A 17,226-nucleotide genomic window follows, 5' to 3' on the forward strand; every position below is an offset into this window, starting at 1 on the left:
AACAAATGAGATTAAAAAAAAGAAGTGGTCAGCACGACAGTATGTTAATCCTAAGGGCCCGGTTCGATTCTCGGCTGGGTCGGAGATTTTCTCCGCTCAGGGACTGAGTGTTGTGTTGTCCTAATTATCATCATTTCCTCCCCATCGACGAGCAAGTGGCGTCAAATCGAAAGACTTGCATCCGGCGAACGGTCTACCCTACGGGAGGCCCTAGTCTAGGGTGACCAAACGTCCCGGAAAACCGGGATTGTCCCGGTTTTCATCCCTGTGTTCCGGTGTCCCGAAAATTTGTTTCGGGATGCTCAAAAGTCCCGGAATTAAGTTTTAAAATACATTTCGTGAAACTCTCTCAAATTTTTGGGATTTCGCTATATTAAAGGATATACAACACAAGAAATTAATATATTTTAGCTTATTTGTCTAAAACCTCCATTGTCCCATACTAGTAATCACCATATCAGTATTGATACACTCAGGAAATAATTTACTTTGTGCGGTACTTTGGCCAACAAGCAGTAAATTGTATTATTGTAACAGAGCTATGAAACAGTCCGATTGTCGCGCCACTTACACACTCATTGTCAGAACAGTGTAGTAGATGATGTTTTGTCAGACAAACTGCAATAGTTTTTTCTCATATTAGTGGTATTATTACTGCAGTACTGTGAAACGCAATGCCGAAACGTGCCTGCAAGTTCAGTGACTGTTATTCCAAGGAATGGAATTTCATTAAGAAAGGTCGTTTTGGTTACGAAGCAGAGCGTTCCGCATGTAACTGTTTTATTAGTATAAGTCATGGTGGACGTTCTGACATAGTTGATCACATCAGGTCAAAGAAACACATTAACAGATACAGTGCACCAAGCTGCAGTAAAACTCTACAAAATTATTTTGTGAAACATCAGTCAAGTGAAGAGACGAAAGTTCGAGCAGCCGAGCTTACACTAGCCTACCACACGGTAAAACATCACCAAACTTATAGATCTAGTGATTGTACTTATAAGCTTAACAGCATTATGTTTGATGATTCTTCCATTGCAAAAAGGTTTAGTTCAGCAAGAACTAAAGCGTCAGCCTTAGTGAAAGGAGTTATTGTTCCCCAGAGTGTAAAGGAAAGCCTTGAATACATCAAAGTCTTCTTTCTACGGGATATCCACTGATGCGAGCAATCATAAGGCCACTAAAATATTTTCGTTTGTTGTTCAGTTTTTCGATATTAATCAGGGAATTCAGACCAAACTTTAGAAGGTGAGTTCCCTACCTAATGAAACATCTGACGAAATTTCGAGATTTTGTATGAATACTATCGAAATGTTTGATCTTGAGAAAAATAAATGTGTGGCATTTTGTGGAGACAACACCATCACAAACTTTGGTGATTTAAAAAGACAAGGCAAATGCAACGTATTTACCAAATTAAAGGCAGCATTGCATGAACACATTGAAGGGATAGGGTGCCCTGCACATGTTTTACACAATAGCGTGCAGACATCTGCTGACAGTTTAAGATGTGATGTTGAAACTTTCGTCATGAAGGTATACTCACACTTTTACATATATACTGTTAGAACAGAGAGGCTTAAGGAGTTCTGTGATTATGTGGGAACTGAATATATGAATGTAATGTGTCACTCTAAAACTCGTTGGTTATTACTGTTTCCACCAGTTGAAAGAGTAATCCGCCTGTTTGAACCGTTAAAAGAGTTTTTTCCTAAATGAAGACAAAGCCCCCAAAATATTGGTTCAGTTTTTCAGTAACCCTTTAAGTGAAGCCTACTTATGGTTCATTCACAGTCAGCTTAGCACTTTGCAGCATGGGATAAAGGAAATTGAGGGAAGCACGAAAAGTGTAATAGAGGTAAATGATGTTTTGAAAAATACTCCGGAAATTGTTACTAAAAGGAGAGAACAGCAGTTCATTTCTTTTAATGTTAAATCTGTCCTTAAAAGAGCAGAAGTATCAGAAGCAGCGGAAAGGAGTTTTAGAGAAGAAGTTAACAAGTTTTATGACACTTGTGTAGAATATCTCAGCAAGTAGAGCGCCTCATATTTACCCTCATCGCCGGTGTTTGATTGGATGTTACTGAAGAGAGTGCCAAAATGGGAAAGTGTTGAAGAGACAGTTCCTTATTTGAAGAGTAAAGAGATTGAAATCGATGATTCCATTCTCTTTGATCAGTTCGGCATAGTGACAAATTTTGTTGAAGAAAGTCTTCACAAGTGGAATGATGAGAAAGAAAACACCATTGGAATGTCATGAGAAGTGGGTGAGGTTTTTTAAAAGCTGTGACTGTCTTAAGCATTACTCTGAGTTGGTAATAATTGCGAGGTATTTATTTGCAATCCCAGCCCATAATGCCAATGCGGAAAGAATATTTTCTACATCTACATCTACATCTATACTCCGCGAGCCACCTTACGGTGTGTGGCGGAGGGTACTTATTGTACCACTATCTGATCCCCCCTTCCCTGTTCCATTCACGAATTGTGCGTGGGAAGAACGACTGCTTGTAAGTCTCCGTATTTGCTCTAATTTCTCGGATCTTTTCGTTGTGATCATTACGCGAGATATATGTGGGCGGTAGTAATATGTGCTCTCTCGTAATTTCGATAATAAACCTCTCCGTATTGCGTAACGCCTTTCTTGAAGTGTCCGCCACTGGAGCTTGTTCAGCATCTCCGTAACGCTCTCGCGCTAACTAAATGTCCCCATGACGAATCGCGCTGCTTTTCGCTGGATCATGTCTATCTCTTTTATTAATCCAACCTGGTAAGGGTCCCATACTGATGAGCAATACTCAAGAATCGGACGAACAAGCGTTTTGTAAGCTACTTCTTTCGTCGATGAGTCACATTTTCTTAGAATTCTTCCTATGAATCTCAACCTGGCGCCTGCTTTTCCCACTATTTGTTTTATGTGATCATTCCACTTCAGATCGCTCCGGATAGTAACTCCTAAGTGTTTTACGGTCGTTACCGCTTCCAATGATTTACCACCTATGGCATAATCGTACTGGAATGGATTTCTGCCCCTATGTATGCGCATTATATTACATTTATCTACGTTTAGGGAAAGCTGCCAGCTGTCGCACCATGCATTAATCCTCTGCAGGTCCTCCTGGAGTACGTACGAGTCTTCTGATGTTGCTACTTTCTTGTAGACAACCGTGTCATCTGCAAATAGCCTCACGGAGCTACCGATGTTGTCAACTAAGTCATTTATGTATATTGTAAACAATAAAGGTCCTATCACGCTTCCCTGCGGTACTCCCGAAATTACCTCTACATCTGCAGATTTTGAACCGTTAAGAATGACATGTTGTGTTCTTTCTTCTAGGAAATCCTGAATCCAATCACAAACCTGGTCCGATATTCCGTAAGCTCGTATTTTTTTCACTAAACGTAAGTGCGGAACCGTATCAAATGCCTTCCTGAAGTCCAGGAATACGGCATCAATCTGCTCGCCAGTGTCTACGGCACTGTGAATTTCTTGGGCAAATAGGGCGAGCTGAGTTTCACATGATCTCTGTTTGCGGAATCCATGTTGGTTATGATGAAGGAGATTTGTATTATCTAAGAACGTCATAATACGAGAACACAAAACATGTTCCATTATTCTACAACAGATTGACGTAAGCGAAATAGGCCTATAATTATTCGCATCTGATTTATGACCCTTCTTGAAAATGGGAACGACCTGCGCTTTCTTCCAGTCGCTAGGTACTTTACGTTCTTCCAGCGATCTACGATAAATTGCTGATAGAAAGGGGGCAAGTTCTTTAGCATAATCACTGTAGAATCTTAAGGGTATCTCGTCTGGTCCGGATGCTTTTCCGCTACTAAGTGATAGCAGTTGTTTTTCAGTTCCGATATCGTTTATTTCAATATTTTCCATTTTGGCGTCCGTGCGACGGCTGAAGTCAGGGACCGTGTTACGATTTTCCGCAGCGAAACAGTTTCGGAACACTGAATTCAGTATTTCTGCCTTTCTTCGGTCGTCCTCTGTTTCGGTGCCATCGTGGTCAACGAGTGACTGAATAGGGGATTTAGATCCGCTTACCGATTTTACATATGACCAAAACTTTTTAGGGTTCTTGTTTGGATTGTTTGCCAATGTTTTATGTTCGAATTCGTTGAATGCGTCTCTCATTGCTCTCTTTACGCTCTTTTTCGCTTCGTTCAGCTTTTCCTTATCAGCTATGATTCGACTACTCTTAAACCTATGATGAAGCTTTATTTGTTTCCGTAGTACCTTTCGTACATGATTGTTATACCACGGTGGATCTTTCCCCTCGCTTTGGACCTTAGTCGGTACGAACTTATCTAAGGCGTACTGGACGATGTTTCTGAATTTTTTCCATTTTTGTTCCACATCCTCTTCCTCAGAAATGAACGTTTGATGGTGGTCACTCAGATATTCTGCGATTTGTGCCCTATCACTCTTGTTAAGCAAATATATTTTCCTTCCTTTCTTGGCATTTCTTATTACACTTGTAGTCATTGATGCAATCACTGACTTATGATCACTGATACCCTCTTCTACATTCACGGAGTCGAAAAGTTCGTTCATGAATATCCAGTGGACTGATGAAAAAAACAGAATGGAGGTGGACTCTCTTGAAGCAATCCTGCAGATCCTGTACAACTACAAAAAGGATTGTGCCGAGTTTTATCACTGTGTCTCAAAGAACAAGACATGATCAAGAAGGCGGGAGCCAGTGAAAAATACCATTTTCTCCAAAGACAGTCAATTCCATCTACAAGTGCTCAGTAATATTAAAGCTCATGTTAATATTAATTGATTAAAAGTTGAATGGCTGTAAAATTTTGTAAAATCGTAATACATTTCTTTATTACTGTATACGTTTATTAAATGTCATTAATTATACAGATAATCTAGATTATATCAATCTTTTGTATCCTCTTATTAGTTATAATAATCGGGTTAACAAAATGTATCAACAAAACATTAATAGTTAAATTTAAGAAACCTGGGTACATGTGGAATGCGTGTCCATTGGCACCCGGGTGAATGTGTCCCGGTTTTCACCGAAAATAATTTGGTCACCCTACCCTAGTCATACGACATTCATTTACTGTTCCAGAAGCAGACACCAGCATTCACGTATCGAAGATATAGACCAAGTTTTATTTCTCTCTCCTTTTCACAAAAATAACTGCGGTAACAAAATACACTATTCCACGAATCATTTGCTGAGAAATTATTCCCTCAATGTTTCACATGCAAATCTCCAGCTTTTGTTATATCCGCAACGGCTTTCAGAGAACACCAAAGATAAAAATGTCTCCGCCGTACCGTACTCGAGCTCATCCAAACCGGAGCAATTCTGTAGGCCCTCGCTACACCGAAATGCTACTGGTTATTCACGTTTCGGGTCAAGCTGTCCCTAACGATAAGTTCGAAATTTTGTCAGTGGTGTTCAGGTTTGCGCTGTAGCAGAATCGCTCCTAGCTTACTACGCGCAGGACTCCATACGATGATTCCTATTAGCAACCGTCTGCTCCTACAGGTACGATTATTTATTCACTGCCTACGCACATGTTCCCGCGAAACAGTGACGACAGTCTTCCGTTTCCTCCGATAAACGGCGTTCGCAGAACTCCGTCCCGCCGAACGCTCCGCCCTTTCCCGAAACACTTCCTGGAACGCGGCGTTGGGAAAGCCAAACCGTTCTGCAAGGTTCCTGGACGGTGGCGCCTGCCCCAGCTATCTCTGCTTTTGCCGCCGCCACCGGAGTTCCTACTCGCGGCGCGCTGTCGCAACAACGGCCGCAGTGTGGAAAACCAGCCAAAGGTTACGTACGAGCGCTGCCATTGGTGAGTCGGTCAATGCCGCCTTTTTGAAATCTGATGACTGGCCAAGGTCGCCGCCGCGATTGGCGGAGCGCGGCCGAGCGCGCGTTTTCCAGGCGTGAGCCGTGACTGGCAGATTTCAAACGGCGCGCACCGCACCGCACCGCACAGTGCGTTCACTCCCTGGCGACCCGGCCACGTGCGCACTCCTCCTTTTGCTGTAATGAGCCGCGCGCTGCTTTCAGCCGCCGGCGACTATTCTGGCAGGTGCAAGCCACGTAGTTACAGGCAGCCAAGTGAGCAGTCGCTGCGAACATTGCACTCACTTTTGGACATATACAAGGTGGGCGAGCAGTCCCCGTACCCTCTAATAACGAATGCTGTTTACTGTGATTTGTTTAGTACAAATACTTACGAACTCACTATGTTCCCCACCACGCTGTAAAGACGTTTCTATACGTCTCAATCTTCTCGTTGAAGCACACTGAGGTGACAAAAGTTCAAAAGCAAATGGCTCTGAGTGCTATGGGACTTAACGTCTGAGGTCATCAGTCCCCTACACTTAGAACTACTTAAACCTAACGAACCTAAGGGCATCACACACATCCATGCCCGTGGCAGGATTCGAACCTGCGACCGTAGCAGTCGCGCACTTCCAGACTGAAGCGCCTAGAACCGCTCGGCCACACCGGCCGTCTCCACCGTGGAGCCTTATTAAATCTTCCCTGGATTGCTCCCGTAATGTCTCATTGTCTGCAGTAGTGTAACCATGACCGCTCACATCTGCCATGGCTACAAAATAAAACTTGACTGCGACTGAAGAAATATGTAAACCTGGATTCCAATAAATGACTGCAACAATTGTTAAGAAGTAATGCAACTACCAATTTACATAATAACATTTACTACTAAACAGCGATTGGAGCCCGCCCGTCTAGTCGCTCGGTCTACCGCGCTGCTTCCCGAGCGAGAAGGCGGGCCGGTCCCCGGCACGAATCCGCCTCGCAGATTAGTGTCGAGGTCCGATGTACCGGCCAGCCCGTGGATGGTCTTTAAGGTGGTTTTCCATCTGCCTCAGCGAATGCGGGCTGGTTCCCCTTACTTCGCTTCAGTTACACTACGTCGGCGATTGTTGCGCAAACACTGTCTCCACCTACGCGTACACCATAATTACTCTACCACGCAAACATCTGGGGTTACGCTCTTCTGGTAGGAGACATTCTCGGAAGCAGGGGGGGGGGGGGGGGGTGTCCACTGGGGGCCGAACCGCACAATATCCCTGTCCCTGGATTCGGTGTGGGGCGGCGGTGGGGAGGGTGGACTGCTGTGGCCTGTTCAAAATCACAATACACAAACAGTGGTTCAGAGGTACGTGGACAACGTATTATAGGATGCGTGCTTAACACCGCCTTCAGTCTCACACCTACATCTGTACTCCGTAAAGCACCTTAGGATGTGTGCCAGAGGATAGTCAAAATGGTTCAAATGGCTCTGAGCACTATGAGACTTAACATCTGAGGTCATCAGTTCCCTAGAACTTAGAACTACTTAAACCTAACTAACCTAAGGACATCACACACATCCATGCCCGAGGCACTATTCGAACCTGCGACCGTAGCAGTCGCGCGGTTCCGGACTGAAGCGCCTAGAACCGAGAGGATAGTCCCTCTGCCACTATCATTTTCTCCTTCCCCGACTTCCCCCACCTTTCCGGGAATGGAGCTTCAGAAAAACGCCTATTGATAAATCTCCGCGTGAGTTTTCATTTCTCTGATTATCTCGCTGAGGTCATTTCGCAAGACGTATGCGGGAAGAAGGAATATGTTGCCTGACTTCTCTTAGAATGTACAAAGTCTCGGAATTTGAACAGGCAACCTCTCCGTGATACGCAGTGGATATACGGAAATGCAATGTTTGATACACATGCATAAGCTAAAAGAATCACAATCAGACGAAACGAATGTGCAGTTAACCGAAATGTTGAGGAGTACAACTAGCGCTGTGAATTTTCAACAGAAATATGAACGGGAATGAGTTGAAACACCATCATGCTGCTAAATGAACTCACTAGTTTATTCTGCTGTTTGTAACACATAATTGATGTAGTATTTCTAGATAAGTGACCTTTACAAATATTCGAATACGTTTGAAACTCTCGTGAACACTTTCTACAACCCAGACGTGTACCCTCATGACTATTCACCCTGCCAGGCCCATGATGCGTGGCTGCGTCACTGGAGATCATCTTCTGTGCAAAGTCATTTTCTTTCAGTCGCTGTCGAAGTTACACTGACTGACATGAGAAGTGAAGAACCCAGAAGATATAGAGGAATCGAAATGAAACCACAGGAATTGAGATGGTATGTGACATTATATCAGTGATTACAACATCGAGTCAAATTTACAAAGAACTTAGCAATATGAGGCCACTTATCAGTACGATGTTGCCATCGCTTTCCCCCTCCCCTGCCATTGGGATGGAGGCAAGCGCTGATCCAATTCGAAAGGGTGTCGTGAAGCCGTTGTGTGCTCACCTATGGCAAGCTGGCCTACTGGCTGTAACTGGTTCTTGATATTTTGGATACTGGATCTGGGCCAGAGTTGATGTCGGAGCTGATCCCACATACGTGTTACTGCGGACAGATCTGCGGATCTTGATGGCCACAGGAGTACCTCAACATCATGCAGATAATTCATAGAGATATGTGCCTTGTATGGATGAGCACTGCGCTCAGTTGAAACATGGCACAACAGTTCCGTCGCAGGAAAAAATGCACTCGAGGGCAGAGGATGCACGTGACACCGTTTTGCCGTCAGAGTACCCTCATTTTCTATCAGCCGTGACTCGAAGACGTACCCTATTGTTCTCCACACCACGAAACCAGGAGTTAACACATCTGTGTCTCCCCAGAACATGGGAAGAAAGCGACCTCTCACCATACTCGCTGACGACAGTCATCCAGGGTAGTGCAGAACCGTGATTCAGCGCTGAACGAAATGCGACGCCATCGGCAGTCCATGCTTCCCGATTACGCACCACTCCAATGTTGTGGTATTAACGGCAGCCTACTCACTGTACGGTAAATGTCTAGTCCGGCTGCTGCTAGTCTCCTAAAAATGGTGCAAGAAGATACAGAATGAAACTTGAAACTTCCTGGCAGAGTAAAACTGTGTGCCAGACCGAGAATCGAACTCGGGACCTTTGCCTTTCGCGGGCAAGTGCTCTACCATCTGAGCCACCCAAGCACGACTCACGCCCCGTGCTCACAGCTTTACTTCTGTCAGTACCTCGCCTCCGCAATATCCTTTCTTTCAGGAGTGCTAGTTCTGCAAGGTTCACAGGACCTTTTTAATCTCCAATGTTGTGGTATTAACGGCAGCCTACTCACTGGACGGCAAATGTCTAGTCCGGCTGCTGCTAGTCTCCGAAAAATGGTGCAAGAAGATACAGAATGAAACTTGAAATTTCCTGGCAGAGTAAAACTGTGTGCCGGACCGAGAATCGAACTCGGGACCTTTGCCTTTCGCGGGCAAGTGCTCTACCATCTGAGCTACCCAAGCACGACTCACGCCCCGTGCTCACAGCTTTACTTCTGTCAGTACCTCGCCTCCGCAATATCCTTTCTTTCAGGAGTGCTAGTTCTGCAAGGTTCACAGGACCTTTTTAATCTCCAATGTTGTGGTATTAACGGTAGCCTACTCACTGGACGGCAAATGTCTAGTCCGGCTGCTGCTAGTCTCCGAAAAATGGTGCAAGAAGATACAGAATGAAACTTGAAATTTCCTGGCAGAGTAAAACTGTGTGCCGGACCGAGAATCGAACTCGGGACCTTTGCCTTTCGCGGGCAAGTGCTCTACCATCTGAGCTACCCAAGCACGTCTCACGCCCCGTGCTCACAGCTTTACTTCTGTCAGTACCTCGCCTCCGCAATATCCTTTCTTTCAGGAGTGCTAGTTCTGCAAGGTTCGCAGGAGAGCTTCTGTAAAGTTTGGAAGGTAGGTGACGAGGTACTGGCAGAAGTAAAGCTGTGAGGACGGAGCGTGAGTCGTGCTTGGGTAGCTCAGATGGTAGAGCACTTTCCCGCGGAAGGCAAAGGTCCCGAGTTCGAGTCTCGGTCCGGCACACAGTTTTAATCTGCCAGGAAGTTTCATATCAGCGCACACTCCGCTGCAGAGTGAAAATCTCATTCTGGAAGATACAGAGTGTTGCAGGCTGTCTATTACTTGTTTTCGGATGGCTGTCGCAGGTGTGAAGCCGTTATATTGCGCTTGTTGCACATTACGGCGATCATCCCTTGTGGTGGTGAGACACTGTCGACCGGAACCTTGACGACTGGTATGCCTACTCTCATGTTCGCATGCAGTTCGCCTTCGGGCCACTGTCATATGCGAATGCACCAGAAATCTATATATTGCACGATTCGAGCAGCTTGCCAAATGGAGCCCCAGAACAAGGCCCCTTTCAAACTATCAGGTGCTGATAACGCTGTCTCGTATGAGTAGACACTAACCCCATGTCATCAGCATTAATCACTCAATGTACGACGCTGTTCACTAGACTTATAGATGTTACCAGGCCTGGTAACATCGCTAAAGAGGAACAACGGTAATGCACTTCTATCTGTCACAGAAAATTGCAAATCATTTACATAACAACCGATGGAGTGTATGTGTACGAAGCTACATCGACATCAGTTCACTTTTTCTGAGTCTTTAATTTCTTTTCACAGCATAACGAAAACCAGTTGAAAATTTTAGTTTTTGTTTTAATCACTCGATGAGCAGTTGCGGGCCGAGTCCATTTTCAGTTCATCCGACAGGGCAGAAAACCAAATTTATACTCACATATAATACAGGTATTACCAAATGTTTTTAAGCATATGCCAAAAATACAGAACATGTCATTTCAAGACTTACGTAACACAATCAAAAATGGTATTTCCGATTATGTGAAAACCCTGTCAAAAACGTGCAACAAACAGTTACACACAACACACAGATAACTGCCGCGTGGAAACCTCGGGAAGGAGGCGCCCTACCAGGATACAGGAAACGTTTTTTATTCATTAAAATGTTCTCCAAGCATCAATAATTCAACATTTAATACGATAACTGTACAAGTCAGCAATAAAATTAATACTTTAAAAATTTTTACAAAAACAGTCAAATCCTTAAAATCATTGAACAGTAAAACACAGCAGCGCCTCATACGGAGCGTATTAATTACACAGTTGTATGCCATGTTGACACGTAAAAAGCGTTAAATGTGAACGACAACATTAGTATTAAAACAAACTAAATAATAGTAGATTAGATAATCTTCGTCACTTGTCACCCTTTACAAGCATAAAAACTATAGCGTAACAAACTTTACAAATTACTTGAAGACGAAATATTTTCTTCTAACATGTCCAAGGTAAAAACAAACAGTAAACCACAAAGTTGTCTTTTATAAAGCACCAAAAATGTACTTGCCATCTTGAGGAAGACATTGCATAACAACACTCTTGGGCGTGGAGGGATGGAGTGTGGTTATAGGGGGCGGGGGGAGATAGGGGAGGGGGAGGAGGGGAGACGGAGAGGAGATGGTGGGCTGGGAAAGGGAGGGGGGTGGGAGGAGCAAAATAAGAGGGAGGGTCAAGTGGGCAACATGGCAACAACGTAAGTATATTACCAGTAATAAAAAAAACAAAACAAAATTACTGAAATTGGACTGTAAACGAATATTCGTCATTTTTTAATTTATAATCAAATAAATAAGAACTACCATATTCAAAAGAGAAACCATATGTTACTCAAGAGTAATCGCACAGAAAAAATATGATAACAAAACGGTACCTAAACAAATTGTTACAATACTTTAGTAGTGATTTACGAGACAATTTTGTGGTTTAATGTTTGTTTTATCATAAAGTAATTTTTTAAAGTTTGTTACGGTAAAATTTTTATGCTTGTAAAGGAACGGAAGTGACGAAGTGTTTTTAATCTCCTGTAATTTGGTTTGTTTTAATACCAATGTTGTCGTTCACATTTAATGATTTTTGCATGCCAACATGGCATACAACTGTGTAATACGCTCCGTATGTGGTGCTGCTGTGTTTTAGTGTTCAGTGATTTTAAGTATTTGACTGTTTTTGTAAAGACTTTTAAAGTATTAACTTTATTGTTTAATTGTGCGGCTATTGTATTAATTATTGTATTATTGATGGTTGGAGAAAATTTTAATAAATATCCTGATAGGGCGCCCCCTTCCCGAAGCTTCTCTACGGCAGCGGAAGGAGTAGACTGTCAGTTATCTGTGTGCCCTGTAGCTATTCGTTGGACGTGTTTGACAGGGTTTTCACATCGTCGGAAATACAATTTTTTAAATATGTTACGTAAGTCTGTATTTTTGGCATAGGCTTAAAAAGTTTGGTAATACCTATACTACACGTGAGTATAAATTTGGTTTTCTGTCCTGTAGGATGATCTGAAAATGGGCTCGGCCCGAAACTAGTCATCGAGTGAAGAAAAAAAAAGTGAAATTTGTGACTGTCAACTGATTAACAGAACTTGCTGACGCTCAGCTATTCCGGCATGCTGGAAGTTCGTAATTTTTTTGTCAGGCAGTGTATGTGCGTCAATAATGTTCCGTTACAGCAACTGCATCCGCTATGGTTCACAGGAAAACGTCTGTGCAGAACACAGCCGGTACCTGCAGCTCATTATTCGTTAGATCTTCTAGTGCAATCTGCTCACAGTACCTACTCTCTGCCAGCCTAAAATCTTCGCAGCCCATTCTCGCTGAATTTCTTAATATTCCAAAAAACATTTTTTATTCTTGCTGGTACGTGGTACGAAAAATGGGCTCAGAAATAGAAGTGAGCGTTTGGCGTCATTGGCCGGGAGGCCCCTTACGGGCAGGTCCGGCCGCCGTGGTGCAGGTCACATTACATTCGACGCCACATTGGGCGAGCTGCGCGCCAGATGAGGATGAAATGATAATGAAGACAACACAACACCCAGTCTCTGAGCGGAGAAAATCCCCGATCCAGCCGGGAACCGAACCCAGGCCCCTTAGGACGGCAGTCCGTCATGTTGACCATTCAGAGTTTTTTTTTTTTTTTTTTTTTAATTTCATTTTGTTCGTTTTCGTTCGTTGCATCTGATCAGGGCGGACGTCGCAAGACACCTTTGATCTATTAACTCAGTTTTTTTATTACAGAGGGCAGCTATCCCTCTGACCGAACACGCTGAGCTACCGTGCCGGCATTATCGGGGCGGACAATGGGGCTCTGCACAGCGTCTAGTTACGGATTGCCGGAGATAATCCGTTCAGTGTTTCCGCTTGAGCTTGCAGGCACTGCACAGTTAGGCTTATTGCCCGGAGTACCCCCCATGTTTAAGACGAGTCATGCCATAACCCCAAGTCTAGCGCGCAGAATTACACGCGACCACAACTCTTTCTATCACTTCTGGCGATATTATGGAGATCTGTAGGTCAGAAGAAACGTAGAGACTGCAAAAAAATGTTCAAATGTGTGTGAAAACTTATGAGACTTAACTGATAAGGTCATCAGTCCCTAAGCCTACACACTACTTAACCTAAATTATTCTATGGACAAACACACACACCCATGCCCGAGGCAGGACTCGAACCTCCGCCAGGATGAGTAGAGACTGCCCCAACTGCAAAATATTTACCTTTACACACAGATATAGTCCTTATCTTCTACTAATGCTGATAATGTTGCTGTCCATAGTTTAACTGCTGTGGTTTACCAAACGTTGCAACACTGAAGCATTAGCAATACCAACACATATGCAGTTTTCTCTATCGCAAACAGGATAGTTTTCACTCACTTGCTTGTATTTCTGCTCAGTAGTTAACCACCAGTTTCAATATTTCCAAGAATTGAATTCCTACTTTCTAAAATCGTTTTTATCTCGGACATTACCACTGTATTTTATGACAGTTGAATTACTATTTTGGTATTTACGGCTGCCACACTGCGTTTTATGAGAGCTGAATTACTATTTTGGTATTTACGGCTGACGTTTAATGGCTAAGATAGTTCTTATTTGTCACTGCTACAGCTTGTACTCTGCATTGCTTAATAAATGGTAGAATTTAACAGGTACTATCAAGTAAAAAATTGACACTATCTTTACCTATATTGTAAACTTGATGGGTTGGATCTCAGAGGTAGAGCACATGTACATATCATAGGGACCAGTAATAATGCAGGAAAGCCGTTGAGACAAATGCCGATCGATCCTAATACGTGCAAGAACGTGTCGTTTTTTCAATTTTCGGGCAGCTGCAGTTCGCAAATGCGGAGTGATCTGCCTAAGGCGCGATACATAACAAACGTACACTACAGGGCGACTTCTGTATTCCGGACACAGACTTGCACTACGCTCAAGCCGCCCGCGGACAGTCACGAATGCTGACTCACGTTTACGCAATACTACTTTCTCTCCCTTAGCGTTTGTCCTGTCAAATAGGGGACCGGCTGTGTTTGGATTTGCGGAATTGTATTCTATTATTTAAGTCTGTGGCCGTATGCCGCTCCAGGCACAACAGTCAAAGCAACCTAAGGGAGAGAAGTCGTGTGCGCTATCCGTCCGTGAATCGTGTAAACTTTGCTCTGCGTGCAATCGTAATTTAAGAGTCTTTGTATCATATTCTCTGGGGCGAAAGCTGGGAACCATCCAGCATTTGCGCAAACGAGCGTGGGAAACCGCCTAAAAACTACGCGCAGCCTGGCTAGTTACCAGCGCGTGATCGTTAATCCGCCATGCGGATTCGATCCGGTGTCGGTCACCTCCTAGTCTCGCAAGCAAGTGCGCTGCGCGTTAAGCTATTCGAGCAGGTCATTCAGATTTAAAAAATCACGGGGACAAAATGAAGGTAAGGCTTCAGTGTACGCCCTGTCCTTACACTACCTCTCCATAGCAGTTCATTCTCCAACTGCGGCAGGACTGAAATTATGAATCAAAAATTGAAGCTTTGCTAGCAGACTGACACGTGTGTCTATTTCGCTGAATATCGTGTAGTTTACTGCAGTCGTATTCTGGAAGACGAGAGGTACCTATGAATAACTGCTGGGGCAGAAACAAATACTCGTTTTCCGAGTCGCCTCGCGTTGTTCAGAGAGCACACTGCGTCTGGGATAATATAGACTGTAAAGCAACGATCCTACTTAAGCACGCCCGCATCTCGTGGTCGTGCGGTAGCGTTCTCGCTTCCCACGCCCGGGTTCCCGGGTTCGATTCCCGGCGGGGTCAGGGATTTTCTCTGCCTCGTGATGGCTGGGTGTTGTGTGATGTCCTTAGGTTAGTTAGGTTTAAGTAGTTCTAAGTTCTAGGGGACTGGTGACCATAGATGTTAAGTCCCATAGTGCTCAGAGCCATTTGAACCATTTTAAGCACGCTCTGGGCCCATATTTAAAACTGACAAATGATGTCGAAACAGCTTCCAACATAAAACAGTAACTGGGAATGAGGAACATCAGTACCTACATCAAGACGATTCACAAGCTCCTATACCGCCTACTGGCATAGAGTTGACATGAGGCAAACCTCCAACGGTGCGTGTGGCGTACTAAGCCAATACGGCACATATCGCGTAATATCAGCGACTCCATTTCTAAAAAGTCTTGCGTAGCGCGACAACTTTTCAACCTACCTTTGTCCGAAGTACAATGGGAGACTGCGACGGAAGAACGGAGAGCAATACTGCAAAGACTGCTGAGGCAAAAAGCTGCAGCGTAACGAGAACTAACAGTGCAACTGAGGCGAAGGTGCTCCCGTGGACGTGGGGGAGTCGCCCCTATACGCAGCAAGGGAGGCACCCAATGGCAGCGCCAGATTCAACAACAATGCATCCTGCAGCGCCCAAAGGACCGGAAGGGTGAGCCGACGATCTGACGAGCGATCGAGTGGAGCGCTTTTGTCGAATGTAACATGCGAAAAAGATTGTTACTGTTGTATACAAAGGATTTCAAATAGATGTAGCGTATAGTAATGATAGCAGCAGGAAGATTAGTATTTAACGTCCCTTCGATATCAAGCTCATTAGAGGCCGACGCCGCGCGGGATTAGCCGAGCGGTCTCAGGCGCTGCAGTCATGGACTGTGCGGCTGGTTCCGGCGGAGGTTCGAGTCCTCCCTCGGGCATGGGTTTGTGTGTTTGTCCTTAGGATAACTTAGGCTGAGTAGTGTGTAAGCTTAGGGACTGATGCCCTTAGCAGTTAAGTCCCATAAGCTTTCACACACATTTGAACATTTTTAGAGGCCGACGGTAACGATAGAGAGAACTGAAAATAGTTGTAGTGACATGGAAGTAATAGGTATACAGTGCTGGACAATAAAATTGCAAAATCAAGACAAACATCACATTGGCATCAAGTATTCTACATGTTTCGATATGTAAAAGTGGCGTAGCGCTATTACATTGAGATCGTCTTGACAAATCGGGCTTCGTAGCTAAAAGAGTGGGGAATAATATGGTGTACTGGAATCCTGAATAAAATCAAAAAGCTTTCAGAAAAAAAAGTGTTACATTACTTATTGAACGCCGTTAGTACTTACGGCGTCCATGTGTAAAGGCCCCTAGGAGATTGCGTTGGTCGTTCTCACATGAGTCCAGCACATGGTGTCATAATATGAATGTGTCATTGCGTACGCAACATCATGGCTCGTAACTTCGACAGGAGTCGTTATATTTCTGTCGTATTGAGGCCTGTGCCTGTCTACGGTTTCTTATGTCTCAGTGACTTCTTTCGAGAAGATAATGCAACATTTCGTGTTACCTGTGCTGAACTACCTCACCACAGAAAGTGTTCTTCAGACCTCTCACCTTTTGGCAAGACGTGGTCATGGGTTCTCGAGACACCATGATTAATGAAGTATGGCATAGAAGTGAAACAGAATGGAATAAATTGCTCATACCTGTCGTCCAACCTGATTATCAGTCCGACTCGATCTTCAGACCGGTTAGACCACTGTTGATGCTAGAGGTAACAGCTATGTGTAATAAATGTTTCACGATACATTCCCTAAATTCAGTTGCAGATTTAATCACGTATCCAGAATGAAATTTTCACTCTGCAGCGGTGTATGTGCTGACAAAGGAAACTCCGACCTGCACCCCCCTCAGATTTAATGGTCAGATAGCCCAGTGGATAGCCCATCAAAAACTGAACACAGATCAAGCATGAAAACAGGAAGGAGGTGTACTGGACTGCGAAAAAAGAAGAAAAATAGAAACAGCGAACGGTCCAAGCTCAAAATGTGCAACATCGAGCAAATTTCATTAGCTACAGCGTCATCGTAATGGAGTCACGGTGTTAAACTGTGATGGTGGAGACCCGTGTTCAAGTCTCCCTCGTGCCAATTTCTTTTTCACAAAATTATGAACTGTCGATTC

Source organism: Schistocerca piceifrons, chromosome 1 (genome assembly GCF_021461385.2).
Source record: "Schistocerca piceifrons isolate TAMUIC-IGC-003096 chromosome 1, iqSchPice1.1, whole genome shotgun sequence".
In the NCBI taxonomy this organism is placed as follows: Eukaryota; Metazoa; Arthropoda; class Insecta; order Orthoptera; family Acrididae; genus Schistocerca; species Schistocerca piceifrons.